Source organism: Anguilla rostrata, chromosome 8 (assembly GCF_018555375.3).
Source record: "Anguilla rostrata isolate EN2019 chromosome 8, ASM1855537v3, whole genome shotgun sequence".
In the NCBI taxonomy this organism is placed as follows: Eukaryota; Metazoa; Chordata; class Actinopteri; order Anguilliformes; family Anguillidae; genus Anguilla; species Anguilla rostrata.
Genome location: NC_057940.1, coordinates 37545570 through 37560122, shown reverse-complemented (window position 1 = coordinate 37560122; position 14553 = coordinate 37545570).

Sequence of the window (14553 nt, the reverse complement as noted above, 5' to 3'; positions counted from 1 at the left end):
AGGTGTCAGTATTTGACAGTTACTTAAAAGCAGCCTTTTCTTACTGTAGCAGCTTGAAATTTATCTGGAGTTGTCTAGAGAAAGACAGTGAGGCTTTGAAAAGGAGCCCACAAGGAAAGTTCTTTGTTGGACCCGCAGTACCAAGCTCCAGCCAAGTAAATGACTCTTGTTGTAACTGCTTGATGCTTGTTCAAACATGTTCCCTGGGTTTAATTTGCTCATTAGACCACGCTAGGTGCTTTTTAAGCAGTCTTTGATCATCATCGACACACATCAGAGAAGAGCCCAAGTCACCTTTCATTTTCCTCACTAATCTACTGGCTCCAAATTTCAATGATCTTGGCTTCAATTCATTACATCTCAGGGAATAAAAACACCACAGTTTTAAATAATAAATAATTTGGTTACCCATTAAAAAGATGAGATTGATGTAATAAAAGAAATAAAAACTCATCTTTTTGATGGGTATCTGCAAATTATGTGAACGCAGCTCACCACCTGAATCCACAGACAGCCACCAAAGGCACATCCATTCTATTTTTCCATATTTGCCTTGTGCTGTGTTACTCTGAGATGGCTCAACTTGACCTTGTGATGAGGTATTGTACCTGAAGTAAGAGGGGGGAGAACCAGAAATGAAAGCTAAGAGACCCATCTGCTCCTCTGTAATGACTGAGCTATTTGGAGTCAGGAAGGTTCCTCTGTAGCAGCTGGTATCTCTCTCACTGACCTTTTAGCATTTCTCCTCTTGCCATCTGACAGATGTGTCAACCCGATAATTTCAAAAGGCCCTGAATAAATAACCAATTGTGAGCATGGATAACCCAAAGCAATGACAAAATGGGCGACGCACGCATACACACGTACGCACGCAAACGCGAGGGCAAGCGAGCACACACACACACACACACGAGCGCAAGCAGGAAAACGTGTGCATGCATGTGCACACAAACACACGCACACACATACACACATTGTGCAGTAAAACGTAGGAGAATATTGCAAAGGCAAAAGCGATTTTTTTTTCCCCCTTCCGTTTCTTTTGTCTCCTTTTCTCTTGCTCTCGTATTTTTGACTAAATAGCTTTCGAGTTGCCGGTGGATTGCAGGTGGGAGAGCGATGGGGGACAATGCGCTGAATTGAATGCCATTGTGACGGGCTTGCCCTTGGAGCGCGGCTATTAGCCTGCCGGGGGGACTCAGGTGCTGCGGCACGGCTCTGAATGGATTCCCGCTCACCAGCGGGGCTCACGGCTGAGGAAGGCAGAGACAGGGAGAGGCCTAATTGGCCGGCTGAGTGATTGGAGGACTGCGAAGAGGTGACTGCAATCAGACCTCCTCTAATAGAGTTTGATGCCCTCTAAACAGTTCCCAAATAGAGAGGCAGGTGCTGCTTACAGTGAACTGAAGCTGCGCTGTGCGTCCAGCCCAAAGGTGGTGGGGAGTGGGGCAAAACAAAAAAAAAGGAGTGAAGTCATCTCTGACCTCATGTGTGGTAAACCCATCAAAAGCTCTCTTCACACTTACAGTGTTTGGATTGAACACAGTTTGAACTAATCTCACTCACTGCACTGCATTGAATTAGTATGAACAGACATTTGTGGCAAGATCATACTAGTACAAGGATCCAATCCAGAACAATTTCAACTCCTCCACCAAAATAAACCAGGAAACATGTATCCACTACTAAATTAATATCGTACCTTGTACAACATCTTTTCCTTTATAAAACAATATCTCAGATATATGAAGATAACCAAACAGCTATGATATTTCTTGATTCAGACTTGAAAGATAGCTGGGTGACAATGCTGCATGACTTCCTTTCTGCCCGTGTAACAGTAACAACAGTAAGCCTAGCATAAATCATTGCTTATGATGGGATAGTAAGATCTCATGAACCTCAAACAGGAGCTTTCACAGCTTTTGCAATTGTCAATGACCAATTGATTTGAACCAATCATAGTGTTTGAGCTAACTACAGAAAATCAAGTCATTTGATAGCTTCCTAAAAAGCAGCCATTGACAAGCATATGGTTGGTCTAACCATTGTGATGACATAATTTTACATTAGACCAGTACAAAGGAAGCTCTTCACCACTATTAAAGATTCCATCTTGGAAGAAGCCATGATGGTGAACTTGGAAGGCTGTGTTATTGTACTGTGGAATCAGAAGTACCATCACCATAGCCCTTCAGAGTAGATAAAGTATGCCACCATAAACCAAAATGAACAGTCCAACACAGTCTTGCAAGAATCTTTTAAGTCATGGCACAATAATGTCTTGAGCTAAATAGTGGTAATTCCCTTTAAATGTTTAAAAGGACTGAAATATGAGAAGTGGTTTATTTTGCTGAGGGAGAAAACAGGCCAAGAGCATGCCAAAATGCCAGTTGGCTTTCAATCCCATGAGTCAGTGCAAAGTCTGGGAACACTCTGGCCGTCTGGCTGAAAAAGCAAAAGTTTGGCATCCCTTGTTCTCACCTGTGCAGATGGTAATTCTGGAAACAAAAACATTACACTGAGCAGGATTGTGCTGTCAAGTATGGAGTAGCTGCACCCAGCTCCTCAGAATCAAACTGATTCACACAAAGAGAAAAGGATGACTTCATCCTCAATGTTTTATGACTTCAATTAAGGAGTTCACAGGACCGCACTAATGAGAAGCCATGTGACCATCGAAAAGATCTGTTTGTTGGTATCAGTTAAAGTCCAAACCAAATGAAAAGTAACACATACAATGTTAAGTTGCCCCAAAAGGGGAATCTGATTCAGCTGACTGCAAACCTGTTTCAGTAAGATTTTGTCTCCCATCAGCCAATCATTGCCATCCGTCATAGGGCTGGATCGATGGGTATGATAAATGGGCTTCTGTCTATGTTCTGACAGCAGCGAAGGAGGGTTTTGGCCCACAGTCTCAAGGGGTCAATGCCTTCCTCCAAAGAGGGTCAGGTCCAGCACTTCAGGACTGTAGGGCATGTTGACTTTTTGGTTGTCTTGGTAAAACACACCCCCTCCCCCACGACTACAAAGAGTGATTATGCTGTACATTCTTGAGTATAACTTCAAAATTAAAAATTTGAATTAAATAGTTACATTTTCTGAGAGGTTATTGAATCACACAGAAAACCATAGAAACATTTTAATGGGATTTTGTATATTTTCCATGGTACATTACTGTACATAGTCCAGCACTGGATTCTCCTTTATATAATTATTCCAGAGGAGCATCTGTTTCTGCTGGCATGTGTGCAGTTGCTTTTTCTTTTTTTTCACTCAGAGTCACATTATAAAATGTGGGTCACTAGCCCATTCAGTCATGTAATTTATCAAGACAGTGTCCAGCTGTGTGTTAGATACACAGGGGCTGAGAAACAATTTACGAGAGGAACTGCACATGCATATTTTAAAAAAACTGTATCACATGGAAAAAGAATATGTGGTTTGAGATTCTGCGATACGGTGGGTGTGTGGGTGGTAGGGTAGACATTAGTTTAGTTTCGTTTCACATTAGTGTTACAGCTGAAATTATAAAAGGAAGGTACTTTTTAACAGTGGTTTGAAGCTGTGGTGTGTGTCTAGCCCAAGTGGGAGTGGGGCAAAAAAAGACACGAAAAAATTTCTGACATCATGTGTGATAAACCCATCCAATGCTCTTTTCACACACTCATCACCCCTACTGCACTCTAAAATGATTGTGAATACTGTGAATTAAATGCAGAGTTAAGTTTGGGGGCATTGGTGGCCCAGTGGTAGAGCTCCCGTCTGCCATGCCGGCGGCCCAGGTTCATATCCCAGGCAATGCCCCAAAAACCCAGCCACTGGGGATGTGCATGCCAGTGCATTCATAGTGCCGGTCCCAAGCCCGGATAAATGGGAGGGCTGCGTCAGGAAAGGCGTCCAGCGTAAAACACATGCCAAATAAAATATGCGGATCAGGATGATCTGCTGTGGCGACCCCGAACGGGAACAGCCGAAAGAAGAAAAAACAAATGTAGAGTTAAGTTTAGCGTGTTTCTTGGTATTTTGGACAGATTTCCAACTCAGCTCAATCTGCTCATCCAATCAATCCCCACATTGATTTGTTATTCATGTCCTCTCTACATCAGCTGATGGGTGGCGAGCGCTGTGTGCAAAATGGCTGCTGTGCTTCACCCCTGTGGATGGTACACATCGGTGGGAATTCAAGTGAATTCTCGCCCTTCACAGAAAAGCGTTTTGGAATCCTGAGTTGCTAATCATCATAATTAATGGATAATAATTATCATGTCCCTAGACATAACCATGAAAACGACTAAACACTGTCCCTTCAGAATAACTACAGAGCCATCAGTTTATTTCCTTTTGGAAGCTGAAACAATGTTTTCACAATTAAGTAATTTTGCTAATCTATGATGTTTGGGAATGAGAATGAATAATGCAGCAGTATTATTTACACGCAAAAATAAATGCATAACCATTTTATTAGAAACATCACAAACAACCCAATTCTGAAAACGTATTGTTTAAAATTCCAGCACCAAAATACAGAAAGCAGTGGGCTCAAATTAATCTAGTAGCAATCAATCTATGAAAAAGTCACTATGTACAGTATGTCATTACTGATTTGCTACAGTAAATGATAGTGACAGATTGTAGCTCTGTACAAGCCATTATGACATTGCAGCACATTGAAATTTTAATAGCTGGTCAGTATTTTCCATCACACACCTGTGTGTTGTCACAATACAATATCTACAATATACCTGCTTCCAGCACGTGACCCTACATAACTATTGTCCAGTTCCTCAGTAGATGATGGGTCAGGAAAATTGAATTAACATGTTGTATCTGTTCAATATTGTCATGTGGCGAAAAGTTACGGCACATTTTCCAATCTCCCTGAAAGACTGGTGTGTGACCCTTCAACACTCACTTGTCACTCACTCGCACTGGAACCATCTCCACACTCAGCAAAGGCACAAGGGGGTCAATTCACTTCTGCACATGTGCAAATTAACTGCCGTTCAACTGAATGTGTTCAGATCAACTGAATGAAAGAAAGGCGAAGGTTGAGTAGATGGATAGACGGAAGAATCGGTGAATGTGCTAAAAGCCTGCGTGTCAGAGAGAAGGATATAGATCAATACAGGTTGAAAATGTAAGCAGGAAAAAGAGACAGAGAGAGAGAAAAAGAGAGAGAGGTAGAGAAAGAGAGAGGCAGAGAGAGAAAGAGAGAGGAAGAGCTAGAGAGAGAGATAGAGAGAGAGAGAGAGAATGCGGACAGATTAAATGGTAATCTAGGCTGCATGCTACGACTGCCAGGGGCCTTTTGGATCCTAGAGGAGCTTCCCTCAGCAGGGGGCTCAGTGTCGGCTGGTGGAGTCTTGCAGAACCGTGATTTAGATGCCGCAGTAAAACTGAAATGGAAATGGGGAGGTAGTTGGTTAATTGACCTTTATTGTGCCTTCTGGTTCATTTGAGGATGGGAATTAAATTAACATGATAATTCAGTCCCACTGTGTTGGGGCTGCTATGGCCCCATTTTAATATAACCCTATAACTTTTATGGTCCTTGATTTAGCACTGGTTTTTATTAACTGCCTTTAATTTTCCATATTGGCACCCTGTTCCAAAGAGTGGTTTCTTCCAGCTGAGGAACTCTTCGGCCCGCTGTATTTTATGGTGCTGATTCAATAATGGAAGAGAAGCTCCCTACAAGCATCACACACTCACGCGAGCACACGCACGCCCTCTCGAATGCACACACACACACACACATTTTACATTTTCCATCACCAGCTCAGTCAGTCCCAGAGGAACAGTAACACTGAACCAAGGATAATACGTTGACCATCTCTGTATGTCGCAATTTTAATCTCACGTCACATGATGGAAAGAGTGATTACTGTTGACCCCAGAGAGGGGGGGTCGACGATTGTGTCTTGACCAGGAAGCAACTGCAACCGCATTACTGATAAGTTCAGGTCCTTTTCCTTCCACCAGGCAAGAGGTTCGTGAGGCTACAAGGCATTCAATATGACTCAGAGTGTCCTGTCAAGCAGCATTGGATGAGAAAATAAGTGACTTCATCAATAGAGTGGCAAGAATTTATACCGCAGGGATTTTCGCATTGAACTCTTCAAACAAGCCTGAGAGAGAAGCTAAACCGGGTGTTTCAAAGGTAAAATCAGACATGAGATTCACGCTATCTGCCTTTTTAATGGTAACAGACAGAAACATTTTATGCACTCCCATCACGATTTTAACGTAGCTGCTGAACTTCAAAATCAGGAGTGGTCTGATTCTTGATCACAGGAAGCAGTCTGTTGGCGAAGCTGTGAAGACAGGGGCGCACTACTGCCATCTTGTGGTGCTAAAATAATCAACTGTCTAGCACCCCAAGGGCTTTGGCAGGGACGTTGATCTAGATTGTTTTTATTGGCATTTTTAAGAAAGAATAACTTTTGTTTAAAGCAAGCGGTAAGCATCTCCAAATTTGGATATAGAGTAGCCATTTCCAGATTTGCATACAAACTGTGCTTGTCTTACTCTCTAATTTCCATGCATTTGCAGCAACACAAAATCACATACTTCATGAAAAATGAAAGGTGACAATTACCTATCTTGCAATTATATGACGCTTAAGGGAAGCAGTTTCTCTCTAAGCTTCAAACTTTTTTGAATTTTTGGTAAAAACGAGTGAGATATTGTCCACACACGATTAGAACCCAGATACAATCCCTAGCAAGGGCACATGTGTTCTTCGGTGAAATTAGGAGTCTGAAGCTGTTTTCAGTCTCTGCCAGCTGCGGTCTTCTCTTTAATTGCTCTTTTGCACTATGGTGCAGCACAGGTAATGGGGAGATGGCTTCAAGGCCCCTAGAGAGAAGGCGGGACCGCAGTTGCCACTGTTCCACTCGGAAAGAGTATTATGCGTTCCTCTGAACCCGGTCTACTATGCTACTACTTAGCCTTAGAGTATAGCGGCATATACAACCCTTTAATAATTTATAGCCCCTTATGGTATAACAAAAATAATAATGATACTGTATATCACATAAAATAGATTGCTGTGCGTAAGTAACTGGACAGTGACACAATTTTGGCTGTTTTGGATCTGTGCTCCAGCACATTGGATTTGAACAGAAACAATTAATATGTAATATGGATTTCAAGCTTTAATTTGAGGGTATTTACATCCATATCAGGTGATCTGCTTCAGCCCGTGCAGGAATTGCAGCCCTTTTTATACATAGTCCCCCCATTTAAGAGAAGCACGATGAGCAGTTCCTTTCTTTCTCCACATATCCACATCTCCTCTTTCCATCACTTTGTTAGAGGTTAATACTAATCTCATCTCCATAGGACTACTCTACAGAATGTAAATGTAGTCCTTAGCAAACTCTAACCTCACCAGTAGATTGCGTCTTGCAGTGAACCCTCTGATGTTATGCTGGTCTAGTCTTTTCTTTATGTCTTTTACACATCTGTGCCTACATCTTTGAGACTGTTCTTGATCCATTTGATAGTTAAAAAGAAGTTTCTCTTCACAATTGATAGGATTCTTCTTCCATCGACTACAGTGGTATTCTTTGGTCTACCAGTTGGTTTCCTTAATTTTTCCATTGTGCTTACGTAAAAATGGAGCTGAACTGATTCAGATATGAACCCTGACATTAAATATAAGCGTTTAAAGAAATCATTATTATTTTTTATCTGTGAGGTCTGTATATCCATAAATAGCACAACTAATCAACATTCATAAACTAGTGAGCAACAGCACTCAGCCAGTCACAAATGAAGTCTGATTGTACGACCCAAGCACATTGAAATACACGTGGAATCCTTAAAACCATATAATGCATAAAATGAATCATGTGCATCCGGTATGAGCAACATACCATGAGTCAAAATTAATTAAATTCTAGATGAATTAGTGAAAGTATAGCTATTTAAGCAGTCCAAAGCTGCGTGACAGTTCCTGAGTGCCAAATCTGTACCACGTCTTCCCAATTTGCAGCTCTTTATCATACTGTACAGAGAACTGTGAAAGTTTTCCCCCCACAATAGCCACATTTTTCATGACAACTGAGAGGGCTTCACACATTTACATGTCATTAATTGTGCAAAGCAGAGCTAAAGATCTGAACAGTCACTGTGTAGGCGGACATACGTTTTTTTCAGTCAAAATAATATCGCATAAGAACTCACATATATAATTCTAATTAAATATACCAAGCCCACAGCACTTCCTCCTGTCCCTAACCCCATTAAATTTTCAGTTGCATTTACTGTCCGGTCCTTTTCATCTCTGTCCCATTAGTATTCAATTATATAATGTATAAATGGCTAATACGTGAAAATATAAGCTGTGTGGGTTGCCCTGGACAAGGGTGTGCGGTAAGCAAATAAATAATAGCAATAATGCAATATTTAACGCCGATAAGTACGTTTAGTTGGCCCGGGGCAACTATGATGGATTCCTGCATATTTATTAGATTCAGGACAAACACAGTGACGGAAACACACTGTGAGTTTCCACCCCGTATACGCCCTGGAGCTCCGAGGGGCAGCAATGCCCGTGGCGCGCGGGTGCCAGAGACGGAGGCGGCGCGCTCCTCCGCGGAGGAAGGCGAGCAAACAGCTGCCCGCCGCGACCACATACCAGGTGAACCGCTTCGCCGAGCACAGCCCCTTCTCCCCTCCAAAGTGGGTGACATTATAATTTCAGACCGAGCAAAGTGAGAGGATATTAATATGCGTTTACATCTGCCTCATATTAATATTCATGCTTGAATCCACATCTCTACACAAAGCCAATTTTCTGGCCATCTGGGTTATGGCTGGTGGAGGCAATGAATACATTTTATTTTCCGAGGCAGTGATACATCATGAATTCCCTCTCCGTCCTCCAAGGTGTTTGGGTGTTGGTATTGAGACTTGAAGATTTTAATTAGGAGAAGGAAAAAAAAAAAGAATGAGGTTCAAAGCAACTCCCTCAAGCCCCCACCCCCCGCCCACACCCACTCTACCCCGATTTGCTTGAGAAAATGGAATGAAACTTTATTTCAGAGGTGCACAAAGGGCTTGGGGCTTTAAATTCATTTTAAAATGTGTGCGAAAAGCCATTATGTGTTTGAGAATAAAGCATGGAATTAGAGTGTAGAGGCAGCAGGGTGGAGTAGACAGGGCACCTGGATCTGTTTAAACAGGGAAACACATTATATGCATGCAGCTAATATAAGTGGTCCTGGATAAAAGCATGGGCTGGCTTGCCAACACGGAAAGTTAATATTCTGCCACATCCAAAGGTGCTAAACAAAGAAAAGATTGAAACAGAGAGCCTGTCTATGGACATAGTTTCATAGTTCTCACGCAATGAAAAATGAGTGATTTCACAAAGAAAAAATGTGTGCAGTACTGTAACTATACCCTATGCAACCTGTGATGGAAACATTAATCACAAATCTGCAATGGTGACGTCTGATAGAACGAAACAGCATCGAAGACATATTCCTCAATTCTGATATCATCATTCTGATATCATCATCAAGGTCAGAACTACGGAGGATTGGCTGAAGGCATTGATCTTTCAATCAAACCTCAAGAACTGTGGGCCACCAAGTCCAGCCATAAAATTAAATTTGGCATAAGATGTTAAATATTAAATATAATATATTTTTTTAAAAACCAGAAGGGTCAGTCAGCAGCATACTTGTCATGCAGTAGCGCCCCCTCTGGCCAGTCACGAGCTGCAGACTGCCTGTGCCACCTACACAAGCATCTTTCACCTTACTAAAGGTCAGACTTTGAGTACTGCATATTGAACGACTTGCACAAAGATAGATGCATATGATGGGCAGTTTTCCCTATGTAATGTTAAGAAACATTTACTTACAGAACAGGCTCTGGTCCGTGAAATCAATAGGATGTTGTTAGCGTCCCGTCAAATAAATGTTCACGTTATGCAATGTCCCATTTAAATGAAATATTCATTTTTTAACAAAAGGTGTAGGTAAAGATGAAGCACAAACTGCATTATTAAATCATGTTCATTGATGTGTGACTGAAGGAGTTAACATCAAGGTAGCCATGCTACAATGCAGCTGAGCCTCACACTCACAGCACACGAAGAGCAAGATACGTTTTGTCCACACTTGGCTATCAGGTCTATGATTTAGACATCAGTGACAGAGCGGCTATTGTCCCCGGGGACGGGACACAATCCATTGAATCAGCTGCTCGCATGATTTATGATTGAAGTTGGTCCGCGAGTTCCCTTGAGTCGGAGAAGGCCAGAACCTTTGAAACCGGCCAATCGCCTTTTATTGCAGAGCTGGGAATCAATTATGGTAACAGCTTCTAATGAAAGCACTTCAGGGAACTGCTCTTGTACTCCTGCCGATTTTGAGAATTTGCATATTGATGAAAATGAGGAGTTATTTCTGAAGTGTGAAAAAACTTTCTCCCCTTTACTCTCCTTCTCTCTCTCTCTCTCTCTCTCTATTTCTTTATCTCTACCACTCTCTTATGTTATATATCTGTACTAAACTGTTGTGCTTCTGTAGTTTGAGGTCATCCATCCTCAATTAGACAGAATGATTTCTGAGGAAACCTGGATGGCATCCAATCTCACTCCCTCTTTCTGGGAAATGCTAGATACTGTGGGCTTACAGGGGCAGTATTTTACACAGAGAGGGGTATCGTGCATTACAGTGCTCTCAACAGCTTGTGTTTGTGTCATGGCTGCCTGGCAATATTCTGCCCTCTGCAACTACATTAAGATGAACATGCAGAACGCTGAAAACACATCAGATAATAATTGCAAGTTAACTTAAAATATTAATTCTTTAATCAGAAAAAAACAAACCTTTGGTACTGATGTACCAAATTGGCTTTAAATCATAGCTTTTTTCTGAACCGCAGTGTTTAACTGTTAATATTTTACACCACGGCACAAAGTTTTTTAGTCTTTACAGTAAACCGTAACCACCAAAAATCAATGTTTGATGTTGACCTTATGGTAAAATGCATGCACTGGTACCTGATTTTTAATTCTTGGAAAGATGTGAGTCTCCATGCTATGCTTGGACAGAAGCTTGTCCAACCACCTTTTAACTCTAATATTTCTTAAAGTTGTTGCTGACACTGAGTGAACTTGATCCTCAATCCTGCCTAATACAAAAGTAGTCTGCTTTCAAGAAGCTTTCACATAAATTGAGATTCTGTTGAGATTCTACACAACGCACAGTAGAGCACAAACAAGCCTTTTGCACAGTGAAAATGTGTACTGTTTCATCACATTAGCTATTTTGAATCTGTAAATTCTGAATTATTTGGCAGGCTTTTAAAAAAATGAGTATTAGCATTTAACTTGATCAGTCTACATAGAGAGGGACAGCAGTGGAGCAATAAGAGGAGGTATAACAGTCCAGTTAATTAGCAGAAACCTGTTAGGGAGTTTGCATGCGGTTTGGTCAGCTGTTCAAACCAAGCTGGCAAAGACACACATGCTCAACATGCGCACTGTGCCATGTTGTACTGTTGCCAAGCAGTCTTTTTCAAAGACAGAATTACTTTATTGTAAAATGGCAGAAGAGTAAGCAATTTAACTGTATATATTTCCATCTTAATGCTCAGTTCAATAATCTGATCATGAAATCTCTGTAACCATTTCTAACATAAACTGGATGGCTATTTCCTGACAGCCTAAACTATGTGAGCCATGGGCAGAATATTGATTAGTTGTTAAAAAAAATATTAAGAGATTTTAAGTATAGATACTTTTGGACTGGGTTGAAATCAGCAATTGCCTTGAATTTTGATTTACACATAAATTCAAGTGTTATTAATTCAATGTACAATTTTTTAAAATGAATTTTTGTATTCATTGTGTTTGGATAGATGATTTAATCCAAGTTTTACAGCAGTACTATAATAAAGAGGAGGAAAAATGTAATGAATGTTAAATGTAGAGCAAACGTGGCCTTAAATGTACAGTACATGTGCAGCACAGTGCAATCCAACTAGGAAGTGAAATGAGGATGTTCCTCCGGCACAGTAGCAACAAATGCTGGCATCTTTGTCACATAACTGCAGGTCCCGGGTCTCCAGCATCAGAGAGCACAAGCTGGCAGCAGTCTCCCTGGATTTGTGGAGTGGTGTGGAGGGACCGGGGATGGCGGGCTCTACCTGGAACTGTACCCCACGCTACAGCAGTCCTCATTATTTCCCAGCCTCTTCGAGATGGCCCCAGGAGACTGCGCTTTTAGCATTTCCACTGAGTTCCTGCTGCAACTGGAGACACAGAGCTCCGTGACAGGGGAGAAGGAGCGGTGATGACAGTAAACAAAGGTGCATCTCGCCACGCTCAGCTGAGAACCTCTCAGACATGGCTTCTTCAATGCCAGAAGATCTTTCTCCTGTCAAAGCTGAGAGTCAATCCTTTCTCATTCTAGTCTGCAACAGTGAGGGCAGAAGTAGAGCAATGCATTCTGGGCTTTTTGAGAGGGTTAGATAGCTAGATCGCCAGAGCAGTTAGGGGTTAGGTGTCTTGCTCAGGGACACTTCGACACGCCCAGGGCGGGGTTTGAACTGGCAACCCTCCGACTGCCAGACAATCGGTCTTACCTCCTGAGCTATGTCGCCCCTTGTATATGTATATTTGTAAGTCAAATAGCAATGCAGTAAAATTTAATCCAGCTCCAAGTCTTAAAGTTCTTAAAGTTTTGTGGCAATATAACATTTAATTGTTTTCCTTTTAATTAGCAAGCTTTTAGTAATAGAGGTGAGTGGAACCATTTAGCAAGGTGTTCTTTCAGATCAAGGTTGATGTGCAGAAAAACTAACAATGGAAGGCTAGAATGAAGTCAAGCACATCCAAAAAAAATCCAACGCGCACTTACTGGTTTGATGTTATAAAGCCTTAATTCACATGGCTTAGCAAAAAATAAAGCTTAAAAGACACACACAAGGACTACAGCCTGCATGTAGTGACTTAATTTAGCCTTCATGGGCACTGGTTTTGTATGGTGCTTTCAAACTTCAGCCCGCCAACTAAAATATAAAAATCGCATGCAGAAGAAAGCTATCGATTTTTCCACCCTCTGATGTTTTTACCTAAAACTGGACTTTCGCTATTCTTTAGTGGGCAGATTAAAGTATTGATTTGATTCCACCTTGGATATAATGGACTGCTTTGTCTGTAGCAATCCTCTGTGAGAAAGCAGTATTATTATTTTTTTATTTTGAAAGATTATAAATAAATTAGTACATTATTGAGATATGCGGATCTGTTTCATTTTCTGTTTTAAATTACAATTATACAATTATTAAAAAATATAAATTTCAATTAACAGATATGTATTTTTCAAGACCCAGCCAAAGCATATCTATTTTGCTTTTGTTATAACCAGAAGCCAGAATGATGTGCACTGAAAGATGGGACTGACTGAAAATCAATTTGTCTTTTTCTAAAACATTTTATATCAGGTTGTATTCTTACTTACAGTAAAAATATTTTTTCAATTTTTCAATATTGATGACGGGCCAAAGAGTCACTAAGTTTTCCTATGAGCCTGAAGGTGGTACATCGTCAGCCCTATCACGCACCAGCTTATTCTCTATGGCTTATTGCCAGGCAAAAAAAAAATACATTGAATGCTGGCAAAACAACCGCTGAAAACTCAGCATTGTTTCATTTTTTGAGGAAAAAAAGACGGAAACGAGCTGAAGTCTGGCATGGCGCCAGTAGATTTACATAGCTTTCATGATCCTCCTTAGTAGGGTGCTTCCGCAACCCTTTCTTTCTCCCTCTTACAAGTCTGTTTTCCCACTTCCATCAGTCAGGACTCACTCAGAAGCATAACGAACCTTCAGAAGCGGGGGTCAGACACTAAGGACCTACACTGAGATTAATTAGCACAGGAGTCGAGCTGCACGTAATGTGACAGACTGACAGACATGACCGCGGACATAATCACGGAGACAGCGAGAGGCTGGCAGGCTGGAGCCGTTACCGGGGTAGGGGGTAACGTGCCCCCCCCCCCCCCAGTACTGACGAGGGCCCTCACCTTGGGGCGAGGAAGATGAGAGTGCCCCCCCCCCCCATTCGCCTCGCAAAATCCCCAGCTTCTGACATATGTCACCACCAATCCGTCCAACGGGAGCGCATCCCTCTGACATAACCTGTCACTGCAGTACGGCAGGCTGCGGAGCACAAAACCCAGAGAGCCGCGTGCGCGCTACCCACTTCCTGCTAATTAGTGATTTTTTTTTATTTATAAAAACACCATCTGTTCTTAAAGAAGCGAGGCATCGTCCCCAGAGCGACGCCGATCGCTGAGAATGGATTTGCCACCGAGACAAACACAGCCGAAGAGCAATCCGGAAAGGAACACGAGCTCCGGTTGATGCAGTCAGGTCAGAAGGGCATGTTTACTAGTCATTAGTCAATCCCTCGCTCTGTAAACATTGCGACTGCAGAGGCTGGGAACGCTGCACCATCATTTGCATGAACACGGCTTCTGTTCGATTTTATGCATGATGGTTTATAATGCTTTGCAACAACGT